We start from the raw sequence: 6,990 nt of genomic DNA on the forward strand, positions 1-6,990 counted from the left end.
GGGGTCTAGAACAATCTGGCAGCATCCTGGTGGGAGGACGCTGCCTAAATAGAGGTGTAAACAGGTGCAAACAATAACAAAGCAGGTGAAACTAATGTGAGTGATGAAGAACGTAAAAAGACCGAAACTAAGGTGAAACAAAAACAGGAAGTAATGTCAAAATAAAAGCCGGACAGGAAGCAGCGGAACCGAATCATGACAGTTATTGGGGCTTGGTACCCAATCTCCAATTGTGGGGGTAATGATGACGATGATGATCTCCCCCCTGACCTGTCATCCTTGCTGGAGAATTCGTGTTGTACCTCGTCAATCTCTAGTTGTGATAGCAGGTGCTTCTTGTGGATGTTAGAGGACTGAGCTACTAGTTGTTTCGATGTTAGTGTAGATGTTGGGTTTTGAAGTATCCATAGGTCCCACATCCTTCGTATGTAACCCCTCTCGGTTACTTGTATAATAGCTATAGTAGCATTCCAATAGTTCCCTGTTCTACTCTCTTGTCCATGAATGTCTTGTTCCAGTAGCCCACTTCTCATCTGGTTACTCTGGTTCCTCAACACCTGACACGGACCTTGTTGGGAGCCGGTGTGACTCTTATTTTTCCAACTCTCATTGCCCCATGTGGTAGGTAGGTAGCATTAAGAGCCTTGCCTTAAGGACCCAGGCAGGATATTGACCAAAGTCAGTGGTGTTACCCACTGAGCTATCCTGTCTGCTATCCTGTTGTCCTAGGAAAAACACACTAAAGATCCAGAGGAGAATGGATGTAGAGACAGAAACATTCAAACACAGAGCAGGAGTTGTGTAATTGCCCCGTGTTTTCAGATTTTCTCACCGTAGAGGTTAAGTAGGCAGTGGCTGTCTTCCTTTGGTCCTTGCTCTGTAATTATGGTGTCACTCTGTGACAGCAGAACAGCCTCAGCAGCAGCTAAAGGATGTAGATTTCTCTTATGTCTGGACACAGGCTGAGAGGAGGGGTCTCTCTGTGTCCATCTACCTTCCTTCTCAACATCCACCTCTTTTCTTTTCTCTATCCTCCTTAGCTTCCACCTCTCAGTCCTCCCCTCACTTTCTTTAGCCTTTATCCCCTCAAAACTTGGTGACCTTGGTGAAATGTGCCTAAGTGATTAGTTGCATTGCACAGATTAAATCGTCCCTTCTGATGGCAGATTAAGTCGAGTGCATGTTGCCACTGACAAAGCTGGGCTGAGGAACATGCTGTCATCTTTGTGAGGACTAAACCAGTAGAAGTGAAAGGCCCTTGCACCCAAGTGATTGTGCTGGATTGGTGTTAGCTTTGCTTAGTGGTTAGAACACCCATGAAGTAACAGTAATTCAGCAACAAGTCTAAAGCTATGATACTGTACGAGAACACCAGCTCTGAGACTGCCATTAGGCACAGTGATTCTTTAAGCTAAATGCTAATGTCAGCACTGACATGTTGTATTGTACCAAACAATGTTGAACATCTTGATGGTGCTTGATGAAACATTAAGATTTCACCAAAGTTATTATGATTAATCCTGAAGAGGATATGAACGTTGACACACATTTAATGGCAATCTGTGCAATAGCTGTTGAGCGTTTTTAACTCAAAACCACAAATGTTATCCATTGGAGCTATAGCAGCGTCAACCCTGTGATAGACTGCTGATGTGTTCAGGGCGTACCCCGCCTCAAGGGGCCAAGGACCACTTGTTGAAAACCCTCTAACTGCTAGAGGAAAAATCATGGGATCACCAACATGAGTTGAGTACACTGTCTGGAAACTATGGTTGTACCAGTCCACTAAATAGATGTTGAGACTAGATAAGTAAAAATGTTTTCAGATATCAAACGTTTAACCCGCTGGATAAAAAGTGAGGGGGGTCACACAAGTCACTAGGATTCATCCTGTGGAGGCTGTGCACATTTACACCAAATGTCAAGGCAATCCATGCAGTAGTTGGTGAGGAATTTCACTAATCAAAAATACCAGACTCACAGACGGAAGCTCTGTCAACATATCCATCATCCTCTGGGAACCATTAATGTCTGTACACAGTGTCATTGCAACCCATCTAATAACAGTTTTAGGATTTTAGTATGGAAAGTGGTGACCAGCCAACCAACCGCTAGCACCATCCCTGTAGTCACACCCCCTACCATAGCTAAAAGATCCCAGCCCCAGTCCCCGCAGCAGCCAGGCTAGTGTGTCCACTATTCATTTGTACTTGTTTGGGTTGCCTCTCTTCAGTTGTACCGTCCATGTGTGTGTGTGTGTGTGTGTGTTGCTTTTGCAAATTACTGTAATAATGTAGAAAAGCTAAATTTGAATTGCACAGCACAGAGTATGATAATTGAAGTGCTCTGAAAAAAATGTCTTCCATTAACACTAGGGAAACAATGGACTGTGCTTGTGGTAGAAAGGTAGCCACTTTTGCCAGCTGGCATCCAACCAGTAAAAGACTTATTCATACATTTCACTGCCAGGTTTAAAAAAAGGTTTCAGTGTGATAGTTTAATCATGTTAATTCAGGCACATGTATCTGACATCAACCTGCAATTATACAGTTAATATTAGAGGAAGCAGGTGTTTAAAAGGCATTGGATGAAAGATATTACCTATAAGCCTTATTATGAAGAAGCCCTAATGTTCCCATCTATATTAGTCAGCAGAGTAATTCTACAGGGGGTGTTTTATCTGTGCATCACTTAGTTTTGTTTCTCGTTGTGGGGGATTAAAGGACAGTGCTTTTAGCTATAAGAGGGATAAGTCTTTGGTTTTGGCAGAAAAATAAACACCTGAGGTTTGACTGTGATTTATGATCTTTTAAAGTGCACTATTCTGTGTTGTCTCCATCTCTGCAAAGTTGGTTTGTGAGGAATATTCAAGTATGACCTGAGCATGTGGTTTTGGCTTTTGAGGCTTGGCCTGGTGAAGGTTTTATAATCCCAAATTTTTAAACCTCCATGCAAATGTGTGAAGTCACGGAGTCTGAAGCTTCGATTAGACATGCTGCTAGATTACTGCCTCCAGCTCCAATCTCCCTGTGATGATGGCCTTAGCCTCGACCTGACACTTACCTGCTTTGCTGTGATCCCAGTCACTGTCATCTCAGTGGAGGCTGCTGGCTGCAGTCCATGTGTGTGTTTGTGAGTATGTGTGCAAGAGTGTACGGTATACTGGGAATCCAGCAGGTGCACATGTTAACACACGGCTGAGCTCTCATACACGTTTGTGGGTTTTGTCCTTTTTTGATGACCTGGAAAAATGTCATTGGCTTTTATCGTTGCCTTTTATCCCACCTTCCTTGATCATTCGAGCTGTCTCTTGTTCACCCTGTGGACTGTGCATTGGCTCGTACTTCACAGTGGCCTTGGTAACAGGGTTTTCGGGATCGATGGGCAGCTTTGCTCCCTTTGGGAATGCTGTTGAAAGATCATACAGAATACTACTTTGTTTTATTCTCACTGTGACGTAATTTCACATATTACAGTTGAAGCCATGTTTTAGTTAATGTGGTTCCTCAAAAAACAAAATGTTCTATCAGTTAATTAAACATTATGCAATATTACTTTGATAACTGTGGTTTCAGTTTGTGTTTTGAATTGAGAGCAAATTAACCCAACTCTCACACATGGTGTTCTTGGTCTTTTTATTCTCGTGCCCCCGTTCAAAGCAGCGAGACCTCGGCAGCCACCCCTGTCGCACTCTCCCAGCATGAGAGCGGGTTAAAATTATGTGCGAGCATTTATTAGGATTTCAGAGCACACTGTTCATCATCAGCACAGTGGGGGAGGGGGGTGTTCATTTCCCAAGTTTAGTGGAAAATTCAGGTTATTCATATCACCCCAGATGTTTGCCAATTTACTCACCATCCATAACGTATCCGCAATACCCTAAAGCAAACAAGTTCCCCAGCTAATCACAGGTTACTCACTGAGAGGCTGATTCAAATCCTGTCAGTTTCCATGTAATATGACATAATTCTGCTGTCACCTAGCCAAAGGGCAACACAGCAGAGGCTCTGTAATGAGTGTAACAAAATCAATGGAGCACACAGCTTTTTACTCAGAGCTCTTCATGAGGTTGTTTCACCCAAATTTTGAAAAGCACATTTTCTCACTTCTGTCCATCCTGATTTTTTTTATTCACTCTGACACAATGGAGGGAATGTAGTTTTGATTGTGGAGCTTACAACAACATGTCTTTCCACCACTCATTAAAAAAGATTTTTTGGGTGGGGAGCTTTAATATGTTACATAAATTGCAGCTTGAGACTTAGCTGTCCAACTAAATGCAAAGCACTGTGTTATGGTTGGGGTATTCATTATCTATATCGCTTATCCTAATGAGGGTCACGGGGTCGTTGGAGCCAATCCCAGCTGACACTGGGCTGGACAGGTCGCCAGTCTATCACAGCGCTGACATGTAGACAAACAACCTCACACACCCATTTAGAGGCAATTTAGAGTCAGCAATCAACCTAAGCTGCATGTCACTGGACTGTGGGAGGAAGCCGGAGAGAACCCATATAGGGAGAGCATGTGAACTCCACACAGAAAGGCCCCGGGTCGGCCCGGTCTCAAAGCTGGAACCCTTTGCTGTTTGGGGTACTACTATACAGTAATTCAGTAGGCTACTGGCTAGGAGCACTGTCATACCAACAGCTGCATCGGGATCTATATGCAAGTCACTGTCCTGAGTAACTGAGGACTGTCGTTTGCTCTTGGCCGCCTCTCTTTTAGGTGATGGATCACTTTGCTTTAGGTTAATTAACGTCAAACCATTCTATCTTTATTTCTGTCAACATACCGCTCTGCAATGACACAGCACTGACAGCGATACTTTCTCATTTTTTGTCCCCAAATATCACTCCTGACATTGCTAAATTTGTTATGATATTTTTTCATCTGCTATTTCAGATGGCAGCAATTTGAGGTCTTTGGTGTGATGTTTTTCATTTTACTCTTGGGTGACATTTTGATGAATTAAAGTTGTTCACAAATGGAGCAGAGCAGGCAGCCTTATGTAGAAATCTGGGGGTTGATTAGGCTCATGACCCACTCACGAACAGTTGTGAGAAGGTTTTGGATAATCCCGGTATACCTCAGCTGTGAAAAAACTACTTCCCTAAGAGAAGACTTGAAAGGATGAATACCACTAGTGGTTGGCAAGAAAAATGTGTTTTGTTATTTTAGTGAAATGACATTTTAGCCCTTTAACTTGAAGTGTTCCCCATTTCTGCCATGTTTCTCCACTGTGGCAAACAGTATCATTATCAACTTGTTATTATTAGCATTAAGAAGTTTACTGAGGAAAATATTCAAACCAAGGTCTCAAATATTTCAGATTGTTTATCATTTTATACACATTTTTAACATTCAACCTTACATATTTGGTTTATTTGATAAAAAACCAGTGACCCACCTGCATGTGAGGTCTAATGAAATGTGTGTGAAATGTTTCTGGATTTTCTACTCGATTCTTCAAAGTCACAACATGCATTTGCAACATAACTGTCCCTGTCTGAGTCCATGGTCTGCGTCCACCCCCGGGTCTGTCCCTCCTGGCCTTTTCTAGAAATTGTCATTCCCCTTTCACACTCACACACACACACACAAACATGCACACACTCAACCACAGGTGTATCCACTTACCTTGATTAGTATCACTCAGTTTATAAGCCTGTTTTCTCACATCAGCTTGTCTGATGTGCTTACCTGTAGCTGTGTGATTTCTGCATCTGTTTTCTTGCCACCTGTTTTCCTAAATAACCACCGGTTTTCTTGCGGTTTGGATTATTTCCTCGTGCTTTAACCTTATTTGGATGTCAGACTATTCGCCTGCTCCCTGGATTATTGCTTTGTTCTGCCCCACACATGGACAGTGACGTTGCCTCCGGTCATCACAGCTCAGCTTTTTGCTGCCTGGACCCACAGTAAAAAGTTATTTCTTTGTTGCTATTAAACTGTTTAACTTCCCCTGCCAGCCTGCCTGTCTGTCTCTGGCTTTGCCTGGTGTTTTGAACATGAACCTTGGCACACAGTGGGGATCTGACAGCTCGGCTTGAATCGTGATATTTAGTAATGTGCAGGACTGTGTCTTTAGATTGTCACAGGATGAACTTACCTCAGCTTTTATTCAGACATCTAGGGAATGTATTTGCTGAGCGAGCACATTCTTCTGCATGCTTATCATTCAACTCCAACATACAGTAGATTCCCACCTAGGATCTGCCTAGTGTTCCACTTTTGGATGCTGAGCAGCTTCACTCTGGGCAATTCACTGTCAAATTTTTTGCCCAACAGCACCTCAGCAACAGTTAGTGCAGTAAGATAAAGCTTCATTCATTTTCTGAAAGGTTTCTCCCAGCTGGTCGAGGGAGACGAATGGTTTGTCTAGCCTGTGGGGTTGGACAAGACAGAACACAAGCCTCAGCCTCCTTCAAGATTAATAATGCAGTGACACTGTTCAGAGTCTCCATAACTAAGCCAAGGCCCTGACAGTCCCACAGTGTATTGGTACCTCCATGTAAAGCTTTCCTATTGCACCTTGTGGGCCACCAAGCATGCTCAAAGCTCATAACATGGTGCTAAAATCCCATCATCCCATTGCAAAAGAACTCGTGATCTATCTGCAGCAGTAGAGAAGACCTTCCACATAGGGGTGTCTTGATCAATATTCCTGAGAGTGTATTCCCAAGGCCCCTCTGAGATTTTAAAGACAGATCTTATCTAGTATTTGTGTGCCTTTGAAAGAGGAGGTTGTGAGACAGAGCAAGAAAGACAGATGGGGTAAGTGTTGGATGGAAAGAGTTCAACACCAACTGAATAGCCAGGCTCCATCAGAGATAAAGTGGAGTGGGATGCTCTCTGAAAAATTTATACACAAAAAAAATAAAATCCAAAACCTTGTTCTCTCTCCTTACAGACAGGAGTTCCCTGGGAGACCTGCAGGCAAAGTAGTGAAGGTGAGTCAGGAGATGGCAGGCCGCAGGGCATGACGCT

This window comes from Monopterus albus, unplaced genomic scaffold (assembly GCF_001952655.1).
Source record: "Monopterus albus unplaced genomic scaffold, M_albus_1.0 scaffold63.1, whole genome shotgun sequence".
In the NCBI taxonomy this organism is placed as follows: domain Eukaryota; kingdom Metazoa; phylum Chordata; class Actinopteri; order Synbranchiformes; family Synbranchidae; genus Monopterus; species Monopterus albus.